Consider the following 18,064-nt stretch of genomic DNA (forward strand, 5'->3'; position numbering starts at 1 on the left):
CTGGATTTGGGGTTTTCTTTGTGTGACATGTGAAAAAGACTAATTCAATCATTTAACTTGATATTACCAGTTCTCCTTTTAACCTCCTTTTAAAAAGTGGAATCAAACCTAATAGAAATGTTGTCTTTCCTCTAAGGCCAGTAAAACTCAAGAAGAAGATGCATGTTACTAACAGATACTATCAATGTTTAGGCGATTCAGTTAAGCAGTTACCAAAATTATTAAATTACATCTAAATTCTTAACCTTTGCTGTCTAACTTTAACATAGGCAAAAACATTTTACCTCTCAACTTCCTGCTTCTACTAAGATGACCTTATGAATGAGAAATTTTGGCCCATTTTATATAAGATTACATAATGACCTTTTAATTGATACTTCCAGCAAAGTCCTATAATCAAAAATTAAAGTTTGTACATTTACTTTAGAGTATACAGATAGACTCTATCTATCTACCAAATCTATCTACAAGAATAATACCTGTCTCAGAACTGTTCAAGGAGGCAGAAATGGAAATACAGAGGCCTCAATTCTGTCCATTGCTTTCACTTAGACAAGATGCCTTAATATGTTTCTCCCACTGATAAAAGTAAGCCTAAAGATCCACCAAGGTTTCTTCTGGTCCTAAAAATACAATGACTTATTCTACAATAATACCATTCTCATTGCCCTACTTCAGAGCAGCCATGATAAAAGCAAGTGTCCTTACATTCTTCTCACTGAACAAATCAATCAAATTTTCAAAATCTTAAAAAAAAAAAAAAGAAGTCACTGGCTAAAGAAAACAATTCAGCATCTCCAAGTAGATGTTCCTGAGTTTGCTATGAAAAAGTTGTTACTCTTTCTTTACATTTGCTTTTCCACAATGCCTCACCAAGTACTACTGGAAATGTGCTAATTTTCAAAAACCAAGGAATTCCATTTTCAGTAATTCACAGCCCTTTGGAGAAATTAAATGGCATTTCATTGGTTGTCTCTTCAGGTACATTACTTCTACCAAACTGGGATGAATTATGGTAGATTTGATGTCATGAAATAAATGCATCTGGAATCCGGCTGCAATGACAATTATCTGATGGCAGAACATAGCTTGAATTATGAGGATGTAAATGGTAAATATTGGGGAATGAATCTTTAGAAGAATGATAATATCCAGCTGCATCTGATGTGGATACAGGTCTCTGGCAAGGGTTTAGACATAACAACAAGTTTGAAAGCAAATCTTCTTCCTAAACCTTGATGAATGTCTAATTTAGCAATGAGAGTTTTCCCAACATTTACTTCCTGTTTCTCTTCTACAGTATCTTCAAATCCTCAGTACTGATATGATACGTAAACTGTAAAAATTAGATGTTCCCTTAATTTTTGCAGTGAACTGAGTCTAGTATAAAGGTCATGCTTGGGAAGATTCTTTGGCACTAAATAACTGTCAGTTTCTTCAGGACTCCATTTATTTGCATCTTTTGGATCAATATCTAAGTCAAGTGGGAAATCAATAACATAAGCATCACACATTATTATTTCAGGTGGTTTCTGGGCTATAATGGTTTAGATTTATCATAACATTGGAAAACTCAGCTGTAAATCCTAACTGAATCTGAACTCCACATTGAGATTTAAGACACATACTTGCTGGAAGTTCATGTACCTTGGCCCACTGCAGATCCCACATCAGAGATTCTGCAGAACATGCTATTCTTTGTATTGGATCAGTAAGTGCTCTCTTTTCTGATAAACTACTTTGTATTTCTAAAACCTGTCTGCCTTTGGTAAGGTGACTTTTTACCCATCTCTTCTGCAACTTCATTTAGTAATTTTCTTGTCTTCTAATGACCTATCTTTTAAATATTTCCTGAAGATTCCATTTGTCAACCCAGAATGCTGGATTTCAAAAGCTTCTGCTCCTTGACACATGGCATATTCAAACAAAATACTGGTGATGACTTTTAGTGCATCCAAGATTGGAATGTTATCATCATAGTCATTTCTTTTTTACACGTATCTAATGAGAACACATTAAGTCCAGTTTCTTTCTCTTGCATCAATTTCAGCATATTTTGCAAACAGGCAATTTTCAGAACTATATGGATTAGAAGCACTAATAGGGACCATAAAGCTGTTCCCAGGAGGTGAGGCAAGATGGCGTCTGAGTGAGTGCACCTCATAATCTCTCCTGCAAAGAAGCAGCTGAGTAGGGTTGGAGTCCTGCTGGAATGGGCTGTTTCAGGTGCTTGCAGGGCAGGAGGTGTCTGGATGTTGATTTAGTGGGACGTGACAGAGGAGATTCTTGCAAGAGGTAGAATTTTGGGTCTCTTTCACGGAGGTCAGGGTTGTGGGCGGGATCCTTCCCCCTGGGGCTGGCGGCCTGGCAGTGGCAATTCCTGAAGGCTTTGCTGTGCTGGGGAGTTCCCAAGCCCTGAGTGGGCTGTTTTGGGGGCTTGCAGGGTGGGAGGTGTCTGGAAGTTGATTTGGTGAGACAATGACAGAGGCGATTCTTGCAAGAGGTGGAATTTTGGGTTTCTGACATGGAGGTCAGAGGTTCTGGGTGGAGCCCCTCCCCCTAGGGCTGGCGGCCGGGCTACAGTGATCCCTGGGATCTTTGCTGTGTGGGGTGTTCCCAAACCCTGAGTGGGCTGTTTCAGGGGCCTGCAGGGCAGGAAGTGTCTGGATGTCGATTTGGTGAGACAGTGACAGAAGAAATTCTTTCAAGAGGTGGAACTTACAGTTTCTGACAAGGAGGTCAGAAGTTGTAGGTGGAACCCCTCCCCCTAGGGCTGGCGGCCTGTCCATGGTGGTCCCTGAAATCGTTGTTGTGCAGTGGTGCTCCCAAACCCTGAGCAGGCTGTTTCGGGGGCTTGCAGGGCAGGAGGTGTCTGGATGTCGATTTGGCGAGACAGTGACAGAAGAGATTCTTGTGAGAGGTGGAATTTTGGGTTTCTGACACGGAGGTCGATGTCAGAGGTTATGGGCGGGACCCCTCCCCCTAGGGCTGGCACCCAGCTGTGGGGATCCCTGAAGGCTGTGTTGTGCTATGGTGCTCCCAGGCCCCCTGTTAACCGGATGCGTGGTTTCCAGGTCTGTGTCCCCTAAACCCTGGTGGCCCACGCTCCAGAGACTCACACACCTTGAGTCTGCAATATCACAGACTTTCCATCCCTGAATCCACTGCGCCCTGCGGTCCATCTGAGATCCTTGATTACTCTAGTCCTTAGCATTTGTGTTTTTTTTCCTCTCTCTCACTCCTTGAACTTGGAGGAGTGTACCAGCTGTCAAGGGGAGAGTCTAGGAAGAAAGGAGAGGTGAATCTGCTGAGAAAGGCCAATTTACCTAAATGTCCTGGGATAGGAAACTTGGTCTGAGGTGGAGTCAGAAAATCAATTAGACCTCTCCTAGCACACCTAAGGGGGAGGGACTGTAGGAGGTGCTATCCAAGCTTCCAGTAGCATATTTGGGGTTTCTGGTGAGGTGTAGGTGATCTCACACTGGAAATAAAGAGCCATAGTCTTCTGTGTTGAGTTGATTCAACAAGGACCCACTTGAATCTCCTATTGGACCTCTGAGGCAGCTTTCCTGCTGCTCTTGGAGAGAGAGAAGTGAGGAAAGAAGAAAAGGGGAAGGTCAGATCCCTAAGTGTATTATTTAACTGAAAAGAGGATTCCTAGCTTAAAACGTTGTTTTTTTTTTCTCTTTCTTTTTCTTTTTTTCTTTTTTTTTGGTTGCTAATATTGCATTTTCTCCTGGTCTTTCTTCCTGTTTTATCCCCCAAGGTACTTTCTCATTTATGTAGTTTTTTCCTCTTTTTCTTTTTCTTGCTTGTTCCTTCTCCCTTATTCCCCCCCCCCCCCATTTTTCTCTTCTCTTTTTTCTTTTCTCTCTTTTTCTTCTTATTTTATTTTATTCTCTTTATATAATAGGTGCAACAGAGAGCACTTCATACTTGCTGTGTTTCCTCATTCTCCATTTCCACTATTCTGTGCGTATTGATTTTGGCCACCGACACTATCCCCTTTCCCCCACATCTTTCTATCCTCCATCATCTACTGTTTCTCTTACATTCCCCCGCCTTTTCAGTGGCCCTCAAATTGTCTGCCTTTTTATTTCTAATACCTTTGTTCTATTTTCTGTCTTTTATCCACTCTTGATATTATTGTCTTTCTTTTCTCTTTAGTTCTCTCATGAAAACACTGGCTTTTTAATTCATACTATATTCCTCCCCATATTTAGTTGACTATCTCATTATAGGCACTCTACTTACTGCTATAACTCTACACAACTTAACTTAGTCTAATATCCATTCTCCCAGATCTCACATTGTTGCTCTGTTAACATTTATTACCAATATTACTTTATACATTTTATTTTCTTACTTATTTTGCTTTCCCTGGCCCTAATATTTTCCTTCAAAGTGAACTTAGCCAGCAACAAGAAAATAGAGTAAGAAGAACAAAGTGACAAAGAGAAGACATAACACTTATGCACAAACAACAACTAATTAATCCCCAAGACTAGACAAAGAATCTAAGGAACTAATCAAACCTGCCAAGATAAAATGATGACCAGACAGCAACAAAAAACTACAAAGCAAACCAATAATCAGGAAAACATGACCGAATCCAAGGAACAAACTAAAAACCATGAAGGGGAACAGAACATCGGACAAGTAATTAAAGATCTCAAAACATATATTAGAGACAAACTTAATGAAGCAAAGGAAGAGATTAACAATATGAAGAAAATACTTGGAGAGGAAATTGCAGACATACGCAAAAAGATAACAGATATGATAGTGATGAACACCACAGTTCAAGAAATCAAAAATGCACTCTCAGCAAATAGCAGCAGATTAGAAGAGGCAGAGGAGAGAATTAGCGACATGGAAGACAGTATATCTGAATCAAACAGATAGTATAACTGATAGATAAAAAGATAGAAAAAATCCAGCTAGACTTAGGGACCTGAGTGATAATGCAAAAAAGCACAAACATACATATTATATGTATCCTAGAAGGAGAAGAGAAGGGAAAGGGGACAGAAGGGATATTGGAGGAAATAATGGCTGAAATCTTCCCAAATCTACTGAGAGAGATGGATGTACATGTCCAGGAAGCACAACACACCCCAAACATCATAAATCCCAAGACATATACTTGTCAAATTATCCAATGCTCAAGACAAAGAGAAAATTCTAAAAGCAGCAAGAAAAAAGAGAACCATCACATAAAATGGAGACTCCATATGATTAATTGCTAATTTCTCATCTGAAACCATGGAGGCAAGAAGGCAGTGGTATGATATAGTCAAGGTACTAAAGAAAAAAATTCCGATCAAGAATACTCTACCCAGCTAAACTAGCATTCAAAAATGATGGAGAGTTCAAAATATTCACAGATAAACAAAAATTAAAAGAGTATGCCAACAAGAACCCTGCCCTTCAAGAAATACTAAAGGGAGTTCTGCAGGAAGAAAGAAAAAAATAGGAGAGGCAGAGATGGAGGAGACTGTAAGAACAACAAAAAAGACAAAAAGAGAAGGAAAAAAAACAAACAAAATATGACAAACACAAGTCCAAACAAAATATAGCTAACATAAATAATTCCTTGAAAGTAATAACATTGAATGCCAATGGATTAAACTCACCTGTCAAAAGATTCAGACTGGAAGATTGGGTAAGGAAATATGACCTATCTATATGCTGTCTACAAGAAACACATCTTAGACCCAAGGATTCATGGAGGTTGAAAGTGAATGGCTGGAAAACAATCTTACAAGCAAACAATAACCAAAAAAAGGCAGGAGTAGCTATATTAATATCAGACAAAATAGACTTTAAATGCGAAACAATAGTGAGAGACAAAGAAGGATACACATATTAGTGAAAGGGATAATCTTTTAAGAAGATCAAACAATCATAAATATTTACTCTCCTAATAAGGGTGCCTCCAAATATGTGAGGCAAACACTGGAAAAACTAAGTGAAAGAATAGGTGCCTCTACAGTTACAGTGGGAAATTTTAATACACCACTATCAATGTTGGACAGAACATCTCAAAAGAGAAACAATAAAGAAACAAAAACTTTGAACAGTATATTAGAGGAGCTGGATCTAATAGATATATACAGATCATTACACCCGAATACAGCAGGATATACATTTTTCTCAAGTGCACATGGATCATTCTCCAAGACAGACCATATGCTAGGCCACAAAGAAAGGGTCAATGAATTCAGAAAGATCAAAATCATACAAAATAATATCTCTGACCACAGTGGAGTGAAACTGGAAATCTGCGAAGGCCAGAGGGCCAGATTTCACACCAAGATATGGAAATTAAACAGCACACTCTTAGAAAACAGTAGGTCAAAGAAGAAATCTCAAAAGAAATTAATAACTACCTTGAAACTTATGAAAATGATAAGACAACATACCAAAACTTATGGGATGCAGAAAAAGCACTACTGAGAGGGAAATTTATAGCCATAAATTCATACATCAAAAAAGAAGAGCAAAAATTGAAGAACTAACTGCACATTTGGAGGAATTAGTAAAAAACAACAAAGTAACCCCACAGGAAGAAGAAAGAAAGAAATAACAAAGATAAGAGCAGAACTAAATGAAATAGAAAATAGGAAAGCACTTGAAAAGATAAACAAAACCAAGAGCTGGTTCTTTGAGAAGATGAATAAAATTGACAAACTCTTAGCTAGACTAACAAAGAAAAAAAGAGAAAAGATGCAAATACACGAAATAAGAAATGAGAAAGGAGATATCACCACTGACCCCACAGAAATAAAGACTATCATAAGACAATACTTTGAAAGACTATATTCCAACAAAAATGCCAATTCAGAGGAAATGGACAAATTCCTAGAAACACATAAGCAGCCTATATTGACGAAAGAAGAAATTGATGATCTCAACAAACCAATCACAAGTAAAGAGATAGAATTGGTCATTAAAAACCTCCCAACTAAGAAGAGCCCAGGGCCAGATGGCTTCACAGATGAATTCTACAAAACATTCCAGAAAAAACTAACACCAATCCTGCAGAAACTCCTCCAAAAAATCAAAACAGAAGGAACATTACCTAACTCCTTCTATGATGCCAACATTACCCTAGTACCAAAGCCAAACAAAGACACCACAAGAAAAAAAACTACAGACCATTTTCTCTAATGACCCTAGACGCTAAAATCCTCAACAAAATACTTCCTAACGGTATTCAACAACACATTAAACGAATTATACACCATGACCAAGTGGGATTCACTCCAGGTATGCAAGGATGGTTTGACATAAGAAAATCAATCAATGTTATACACCATATAAACAGATTGAAGGAAAAAAATCACATGATTGTATCTATAGATGCAGAAAAAGCATTTGACAAAATACAGCAGCCCTTTCTTGATAAAAACACTGCAAAAGATCAGAATACAAGGAAATTTTCTGAACATGATAAAGAGTATATGTGAATAACCCACAGCCAACATTGTTTACAATGGTGAAATCCTAAAATCTTTACCTCTAAGATTGGGAAGACAAAGATGCCCACTATCACCTCTTCTATATAACATTGTCTTAGAAGTACTTGCTCAAGCGCTGAGGCAAGAACCAGATATAAAAGGCATTCAAATTGGAAAGGAAGAAGTCAAAATTTCACTATTTGCAGATGACATGATCCTATACATACAAAACCCTGAGAGGTCTACAACAAAGCTTCTAGAACTCATAAATGAGTTTAGTAAAGTTACAGGTTATAAGATCAGTGCACAAAAATCAGTAGAATTTCTGTACACCAACAATGAGCAAGCTCAGGAGGAAATCAAGAAACAAATACCATTTACAATAGTAAATTTTAAAAAATCATATACCTAGGAATAAATTTAACTAAAGATGTGAAAAACTTATAAACAGAGAACTACATAAGACTGTTCAAGGAAATCAAAGAAGACCTAAATAAATGGAAGGATATTCCCTGTTGATGGATAGGAAGACTAAATATTATTAAGATGTCTATCCTACCAAAACTGATCTACACATTCAATACAATCCCAATAAAAATCAACACAGCATTCTTTAAGGAACTAGAAAAACTAGCTATAAAATTTATTTGGAAAGGAAAGAGGCCCTGAATAGCCAAAGACATATTGAAAAAGAAAAACGAAATTGGAGGAATCACACTACCTGACTTCAAAACATACTACAAAGCTACAGTAGTAAAACAGCATGATATTGGCACAAGGAGAGACACACAGGCCAATAGAACCAAACTGAGAGTTCTGATATAGATCCTCATATATAGTCATATAATATTTGATAAAGCCACCAAACCCTCCCAACTGGGAGAGAATGGCCTATTCAACAAATGGTGCCTGGAGAACTGGATATCCATATGTAAAAGAATGAAAGAGGATTACCAACTTACAACTTATATAAAAATCAACTCAAGATGGATCAAAGACCTAAATATAAGAGCCAAGACCATTAAGACTTTGCAAAGCAGTGTAGGGAAGAATATACAAGACCTTGTAATAGGAAATGACTCCATGAACTTCACACCAAAAGCATGAGCAGCAAAAGAACAAATAGATAAATGGGACTTCCTCAAAATTAAAGCCTTCTGCACCTCAAAGGAGTTTGTCAAGTAAGTGAAAAGAGAGCCTACACAATGAGAGAAAATATTTGGTAACCATATATCTGATAGGAGACTAATAACCTGCATATATAAAGAACTTCTATATCTTGAAAAGAAAAAGACAAACAACCCATTTAAAGAATGGGGAAAAGATTTAAACAGACACTTCTCCAAAGAAGAAATACAAATGGCTAAAAAGCACATGAAAAAATGCTCCAAATCCTAGCTATCAGGGAAATGCAAATCAAAACTACAATGAGATACCATCTTACTCCCATAAGATTGGCAGCTATGAAAAAAAAACAGAAGACTACAAATGCTGGAGAGGATGTGGAGGAATGGGAACACTCATCCACTTCTGGTGGGAATGCAAAAGGATCCAGCCATTCTAGAGAACAATTTGGCGGTTTCTCAAAAAACTAGCCATAGATTTGCCATATGACCCAGCAATTCCACTGGTGGGTATATACCCAGTATAACTGAAAATAAGGACACAAACTGATATATGTACACCAATGTTCAAAATAGCATTGTTCACTATTGCCAAAATTTGGAATCAACCCAAATGCCCATCAACAGATGAATGGATAAATAAAATGTGGTATATACATACAATGGACTACTACTCAGCTTTAAAAACGAATACAAACACACGTGATAACATGGATGAATCTTGAGAACCTTATGTTGAGTGAATCAACCCAGGCATTGAAGGACAAATACTACATGACCTCAATGATATGAAATAAGTAAACCAAGCTGCCTCAGAGAGCTAGAGACTGGATGATAGGCTTAAAGGAAATTGGAGGGTAGCGGAAGGATGTAAGCTGACACCTACATGGGTGAAATCTATGATAAGCAGGAGGTAAGTATTTGTACAAGGAAGGGATAAAATGGGGGCATAGGGTTACCTTTGGGTGGAGCTTTGTGGGCTTGAGGGGGGCTAGGGATGGGAGGATGGGTAATATTGCCCAAGATATTGGGGGGAAGGTTGCGGCAACATACGAACATAGGAGATTGTCAGGTATTTGGTTGAGAGTATAATGCAGAGAAAACCTTTTCAAAAATATAATAAGGAAGGTTACCTGTTTAAGATGCTTAAAGGGAATATTCTGATGCAGGACAGGCTCCTAGGGAATATGTGTATGCTCATTTTGCCATAGTGGGTTATATTATTGGATAGAGACCCATATAATGAGAGTGAAGGTATACCCACATTCTGGGGAGGACTGATGCTCTCAAATAGAGGGAATTGTATCTCTCAAGAGAAATGGTGGCTCCCAGTGCATTAGGGCATTTGAGCATGTCAAGCCCTCAACACTGTTGCAAGTATCTCTGAACATGGTCCTTCAAGCAACGAAGACTGACTGTCACTGTGGGCCCTAAAGGGAGGGGGAAAGAGATATTGAATAGATGGAACCAATGTAACTGTGTGGGCAATAGAAGTTTTCCACATGAGTACGGAAGGATAGATATAAGACATGTAAAATTACATCAAAAATATATAGGGGCTGATAGGCTAAAATGAAGTAAATCATAATGTAAAACATAAGATAATTAAAAATTTAGAAAATTGTATAGTCTAAAGTATAAACCACAATGTAAACCCAAATGTTACCTTGTTTGAAAGTATCGTCTCAATATCTGTACATCAGTTTCAGTAAATATAGTATGAATATGTAAAAAGATTATTGCTGTGGAAGGGAAAAGGGTTTTATGTTGGATACGTGGGCGTACTGTATATTGTATATATAAATTACTGTGATCTAAAACTTTTGTGAAGATAAGCTTAATAATTGGAAAAAAGAAAAGAAAAAGACAGGATGTAGACACTGAGGAAAAGATGGAAGTAGTTGCCTTGCCAATTGCATACAGGACAATGCTTATTGCAATGATGGAAGGCAGAACATCAAAAACTAAGCTTTTGCATTTTTTAATTTTTTGATACCCCAATTTATTTTTACCTCAATTTTTCTAAATTAATATGTATTTTATATCTAACCCTTAAACTCATCACTGTATTCCATTTTACTATTAATGAAAACTGGCAATATATTGGGCTTCACTTTTGAAGAAGTTTTGGATCACAGAAATGTTCAACAATGGTAGGGGAGGAATACTGGTGTGGGATGTTATTGACAGGGGACACATGGTTGGCAGGGGATTCTACAGGGCATATATCCAGGGTACATAAAAATGTTTGGATATTTTCATAGTGGATACAATTAAAAACCACAACTGAGGGAGTGCTGAGTTCCTAGCCAGGGGAGCTCTATCACAGTCCCTAAAGGAACAGCAACAATCCCCCAAGTGCAATGGCAAAGACCAAAAAAAAAAATGAAGGTCCAACAATGAGCCCTTGATACTAATGACTATGCTTGTAAGCCTGTGCACCTGAAATAAGAACAAGGCCTAGAGCTGCAGGGTGCCTATGAGTTACCTCCTGGGAGCCTCCGTGTTGCTCAAATGTGGCCAGTCTCGAAGCCAAACTCTGCGTGTAAATGCATTGCCTTCCCCCCAGCATGGGACATGACTCCCGGGGATGAGCCTCCCTGGTGCTGAGGGATTACTACCAAGTACTAGCTGATGATGTAACTAGAAAATGACCTTGAATAAAAGGGTCAACTTGGACCAGCAGAATATCTCAATCTACATATAATACCAGGAGTTAAAAATGCTTTTTGACCTGAATAAAAGAGGGAAATGGAAAGAAATGGGTTTATATGGCTATGAGTCTCCAAAAAGAGCCAGGAAGTTATCAGACAAAATTGCCCTTATGTACACTTCAGCAGAGTCCCAGAGACAGATAAAACAGATACCATCCCAGGTATTGGTTGTTCTGAGGGCTACAGAGACCCACAGGTTCTATGGTCATGGCAGATGGAGGTCAGTGCCTTGTCAATTGGCCCTACTTTGGAGTTTGTGTTTTTGTATGATGGAGCTGGACTCAGATGTGATCTTTGTTCACAAGTCTCTCCTATTACTTTTACCGGAACTGTAGTTGGTGCTGGGGTTTAATGTATACACAGGGGACCTGAATCTCTGGACTGACCATGTGATAGCCAGCCCCTGAGCCTCAACAGACTTCAGCTCCTACACTCTGGTTTATTGGACTTACCCCACTCAGCTAACATGGAGGTGAAGAAGGTCAACCAACACACCAGGGAGCCAAGAGTGCCTACAACTGAAAGCAGGAGGATTGCATCCAGCATACATGTGGAATCTAAGCCCCCTCTTGATATAGATGTGGAGTGAACACAACCATTCCAAGGTCCACAGGATGGAGGAATAGAGTATGGATTAGAGTGGACTTACTGATATTCTATTCATGAACTATTGTGATGAGTAATCGAAGAAAATGTGGCACTGGTGTGGAGAAAGTGGCCATCTTGGCTGCTGGGGGTAGGGAGTGGGATGAAGAGATGAGATGTGGGGGAGTTTTCAGGACTTGGAGTTGTCTTGGGTGGTGCTGCAGGGGCAGTTTCCGGACATTGTATGTCCCTCCATGGCCCACTGGGTGGACTGTGGGAGAGTGTGCGCTATGATGTAGACCATTGACCATGAGGTGCAGTGGTGCTCAGAACTGTATTCACCAAATGCAATGAATGTCTCATGATGATGGAGGAGATTGTTGTTATGGGGGGAGATGTTGAATGAGGAGGGTGGGGGGTATATGGGGACCTCATAATTTTTTAATGTAATATTAAAAATAAATAAAGACGAAAAATAAAAAGAGATGCATGAGAAAAAAAAAAACTTAAAAAATAAAGCTGTTCCCAAAGTGTACAATCTGTGGTTTTAGATCATTTTCATCATTCCAAACAGAAAAACTCCATACCCCTTAACAGTCACCTCTCAATTTCTATCCATGCCCAGCCCTACATAACCACTAATCTATTTCTGTCTCTATATATTTATTTATATTTACATTTTATATAAATGTCATCATACAAAATGTAATACATTGTGTCTAGTTTCTATTACTTAGCAGGTTTTTAAATTATTTTTTTAAATTAGAAAATCTGTGAGCTTCCAAAACAGTCATCCATAACAAACAGGACTCCCATACATCACCCCACCACCAGAAAATATTACTGCTGCCTATAGTCCATTGTTTACAATTGGTGTATTTTTCATAGATCATCCTATTATTCACACCATGTATTAGTATTGTACGTTCGTTATAGTTCATGAAAGAACTTTCTCCTATGTATACTGTTAACCATAGTCCATCTTCCACCACAGGGTTCTCTGTGTTATACTGTCCCATGCCTTTTACAATCCATCTCCAGTGCACACTCAGTGGCTCTCGGTTTCATCACAGAGTTGTGCTGTCATTTCTAGAATATTTTCATCACTCCAAAAGGAAAATCTCATACTCTCCTAAACCCGCTATTGTTAGCATTGATATAGTACCTTCTTTGGAATTGATGCAAGAAAGTTACAATATTACAATTAATTATATTCCAATAAATTACATTGTGTTTTCCCATGCATCACTATACTCTTACCACCTTGTGTAATGAAGTACATTTGTTTTAGTTCATAGAAGCATTCTTGTATTTGTACTATTAACCAAGATCCTTATCCACCCCTGAGCTCACTAAATTATACAGTCCTAAGTTTATCCTTTATCTTTCCACTGACATTTAAACTCACCCTTTTCAACCACAATCACATTTATAAGTCAGCAATGTTAGTTACACTCACTCTAATGTGTTACCATCTACTCTATCCATTTCCACAACTTTACAACCAACCTTATTAAATATTTTACATACTTAAAATATGTATGCATCAGCTCCCCCTTCTCAACCATCATTCTATTTCCTAGTGATATATACTCTAGATTTTAACTCCGTGAGTTTATTCATAAATTTTAGTTCATATTAGTGAGATCATATGATATTTGTCCTTTTGTATATGGCTTATTTCTCTCAACATAATATCCTCGAGATTAATCCATGTTGTCATATGCATCTCAATTTTATTTCTTCTTACAACTGAATAGTATACCACTGTTTGTATATTCCACATTTTGTTTATTCATCCAATGATGGGCACTTGGGCTGATTCCATTTTTTAGCGATTGTCAATAATGCTGCTATGAATATCGGTGAGCAAATATGAGTTTACATCTTTGCTTTCAGTTCTTCGGTATATATTTCTAGTAGTAAGATTGCCAGATCATACATAAGCGCGATATTTGGCTTTTTGAGGAACGACCAAACTGTTTTCCACAGAGCCTGCACCATTCTACAGACCCACCAACAGTGGAAAGTTTTTTTTCTCCACATTCTCTCTAGTACTTATAGTTTTCTGTTTTTAAAATAGCAGCAATTATAATAGGTACGAATGTTATCTCCTAGTGGTAGTACTGACCTGCATTTCCCTAATAGCTAGTGATATTGAACATTTTTTTTTCATGTGATTTTTGTTATATACTCTTTGGAAAAATATGTATTGAAGTCTTTTGCCCATTTTTAAATTGTGTTGCTTGTCTTTTTATCTTGATTTGTATGATCACTTTATATTGATATAATATGGAAATCAAACCCTCTTTCAAATATGTAGTTTCCAAATATTTTGTCCCACTGAGTAGGCTGCCTTCTTGAGATAGTCTTTTGAAGACCAAAGTATTTAATTTTGAAGAGGTCCCATTTATCTACATTTTTTTCTTCCATTGCTCATTCTTTGGGTGTAAGGCTTAAGAAACCTCTACCTACCACAAGATTTTGAAGATGTTTCCTTACATTTTCTTCCAAGAGTTTTATGGTTGTAGCTTTTATATTTAGGTCCTTGATACAGTTAATTTTTATAAGGTGTGAGATAGGGGTTCTCTTTCTTTCATTTGGATATGGATATCCACTTCTCCCAGCACCATTTGTTGAATAGACTATTCTGGTCCAGCTGGGTGGGCTTGTCAGCCATGTCCAAAAACACTGATGTAGATGTGATGGTCTATTTCTGAATTCTTGATTTGGTTCCATTGGTCAATATGCCTATCTTTATGCCCAAACCATGCTGTTCTTACCACTGTAGCTAAGTCATATGCTTTAAAGACAGGAAGTGAGACTTTTCTAATTTCATTCTTTTTTAAGACATTTTTTGGCTATTTGGGGTCCCTTACCTTACCAAGTAAATTCATTAATTGGCCTTTCCATTTCTGCAAAAAAGGGCTATTTGACATCTTAATGTCCTCAATCTCTTTAACCATCTCATTGAATTTATTAAGGAGATTTGTTTGTATACTTGTGATTAGTTGCTTCATATCATGTGTTTCATCTGGAGGATTAATTTGTTCCTCTGATTGGCCCATATATTTCTATTTTTCCTTATGGCTTGTAAAAATCAGCATCCGATTTTTTTTAATGTTTATTCTCTGCTCAGTTTCTCTCTTTAGAATACAGCTTTCTTATTGCTTGGCTTCTTGCTCAAGGTCCTTTTTTGACACTGGGTTCAACATATTTTGAAACTTTATAATAGCTCATGCTTAACAAATCATATTTTTTCAGCTCTTATTCATCTAATTTTCACTTTGTATATATTGTACAATTTTTTGAGATTATACTATATATGTACTTATTTCATCCTAAGGAGCAAGCTTTCTTTCCCCTCTTCCTCCTTGGGAATGTTAATCTGTTCTGTTTTTTATTTTCTCTGTATATTTGTAATACTCCTTTTGTTTTCTCTAGCTACTGTTACCTGGAGGACTAATTTTAGTCCGACTGTCCCTTGGGTGACAACCTTTCCAGATCAGATTTCCCAGCCAGAATGGGCCCAAGGACCCATGAAGGGGGTGTACATCAATTCCACTGTGCTCTGGTGAGGAGACCCTAAAAGCCACCAATCTTCTTTTTGATGCCTCCCCAAATCTATGCTTTCCTAAATTATCCAGTTCACTCAATTACCTAACTTCATCCAGCTGTTCAATGCTGCCCTAAAGTGTTGCTGTACATTTAATTCTCCACTTAAAGTAGCACCTTATGGAGAGATGGTTGAGATTGAGGCTGCCAGCCTTCAGGCCTGCTGCACAGCTCCCAGGCCCTGGGACCTGAGTACTCTAACTGCCACAACCTGTTTCGGGGGGAGGGGACGAGGTGGGCAGGGTAAATCTGCACACGCTGCCTCAAGAGAGTGTTCAGGCTACACAGTGCTTCCTCTTTCCTGGGGCATGTTGGGACCAGGAATTTAGAAGTCCTTTAAAGTGGACAGGGTTAATTTACCCTGTCCTGAACAAGTGATCAAAATGCACCCAACTTTCACTCATACTGGGTATGGGGGCCCAAGAAGTGGCTGCTGGCAGCTCTACAACCTTGGAGCACTGAACCGATTCCCTACCATCCCAGGAGTCTTGTATGTTTTCCAATCACCCCTGCTTTCTCTTCTGCTGGAGGCAGAGATAGAGCAAAGGCTGTAGACTCTTTGTGGCTTTGGTGGCTTTAAACTTCAGCTGTGCTCAGAATTGGAGTACAGCTAGCCAAATTTGCTAATTAATTAGCCATAGTGGGTCTCAGGCCAGTTCCCTTCCTGATTTTGGGAATCTGTCTGTTGCTTTCAGATCTATTATGTCCAATGTCAATGTAACTTCATTAATTTTTGTCAGATACATCTTTTCCACTTATTGGACTTCAACCTTATTTTTTTTTTCCTTTGATCTTTTTTTCTCTATTTTTTTTCTAAATGTTACATTAAAAAAAATATGAGATCCCCATATACTCCCCCACCCCCCTCCTCCCACATCAACAACCTCTTTCATCATCGTGGGACATTCATTGCATTTGGTGAATACATTTTGGAGGACTGCTGCACTACATGGATAATGTTTACATTGTAGTTTACACTCACCCCAGCCCACCCAGTGGGCCAGGGTAGGACATACAGTGACCTGCATCTGTCCCTGCAGTACCACCCAGGACAACTCCAAGTCCTGAAAATGCCCCCACATCATATCTCTTCTTCCCTCTCCCTACTCTCAGCAGCTACCATAACATGGCCACTTTCTCCACATCAATGCTACAATTTCTTCCATTACTAATCACAAATAGTTCCACAGTAGAATATCAGTAAGTCCACTCTACTCCACACTCTATTCCTCCATCCTGTGGACCCTGGGATGGTCATGTCCACTCCACCTCTATATCGAGAGGGGGCTTAGATTCCACATGGATGGTGGATGCAATTCTCCTGCTTGCATTTGTAGGCACTCTTGGCTCCCTGGTGTGATGGTTGACCTTCTTCACCTTCCTGTTAGCTGGCTGGGGTAAGTCTAATAAACCAGAGGGTAGGAGTTTCAAGTCTGCTGAGGCTCAGGGCCTGGCTGTCGCATGGACAGTCCAGAGATTCAGGTCTCTTGAGTATACACCAACCCCAGCACCAACCACAGGTCCAGTAAAAGTAACAGAAGAGGCATGTGTAGAAAGGTCACATCTGAGTCCAACTCCATCACACTCAGGAACAGAAACTCCAAGGTAGGGCCAACTGACATGGCACTGAACTCCTTATGTTAGGTATATCCATCTGTCATGGATGCTGTGGTGTGTCTCGCCCTTTCCCCCTTCTTTTCTGTAACATGAATGCCATGGATAGAAGTTCAAAAACATCTTGACTAATCAGACCTTCTCAATAACAGAAGTCTGGTGCTAAGGGGTGTTTAGCAGCAGCAGGGGCAGTCTGGATCTCTGATGACTGTGGAGCCATGTTTCTCCTTCTCATATATCATTTTTGGATATAAGTCACTTACTTTGGCTTCCTCCCATATGCAGCTGAATTTAATCTTAGCTGGTAACCAGGCCTATGACCTATGGAGAAACTAAAGATAAACTGAATTCAACACTGTCTAGATGAATTTATTGTATAGTAACTGGAACACATTTTATGTATATAGAATTTAGGTTTGTGCTTGCTTGAATAACAACATATAGAAGTTTGAAAATTAATATTTCCTTAATAAATTTTTAGATAAAATGTTTTGGCAGTTCAGAATAGATATCTGTTGCTATACGACAAAAGTTATTTTTAAGGTCATGGTTTTTAAGTTGCGCTTTGGAAAAAAGATAGGATCAAGACATAGGAGAAAGGTAGGAGAGATATTACAGTTATAGAGAAATAATATATATATCCTCAGAAGGAGAAAGAGGTTTTTTTACTAGCAATTTTTTAAATGAAATAACTAAATTTTGGAATATTTAAGGAGAAATTTTGTCAGTAAATTTAGTAAGGTGGCTCAAAATCAAATTATTAAGGTCCTTTCTGCCAAACATAAGAATTTGAATTTGGTTTGTTTGCTATGCAGTTTTCTTACAATGGGAAGGGCAAAATAATCTTGAAATCTGAAATACTTACTTAAAATTATGCTCCATTAAAGGAGCATGATTTAAAGAAGTCATTTAGATTCTTAGAGTCTTGGTTTTCCCTTATGAATTTTAA

The 18,064-nt window shown here is 38.3% G+C and overlaps 1 pseudogene; it reads right to left on the reverse strand.

Moving 5' to 3' along the window:
• Positions 1-820: 820 nt before the first annotated feature.
• Positions 821-18,064, reverse strand: part of LOC101415556 (mucosa-associated lymphoid tissue lymphoma translocation protein 1 pseudogene) — a 59,046-nt pseudogene continuing 41,802 nt past the window's right edge.

The sequence above is a fragment of the Dasypus novemcinctus genome, chromosome 8, assembly GCF_030445035.2.
Source record: "Dasypus novemcinctus isolate mDasNov1 chromosome 8, mDasNov1.1.hap2, whole genome shotgun sequence".
NCBI classification, from domain to species: Eukaryota; Metazoa; Chordata; class Mammalia; order Cingulata; family Dasypodidae; genus Dasypus; species Dasypus novemcinctus.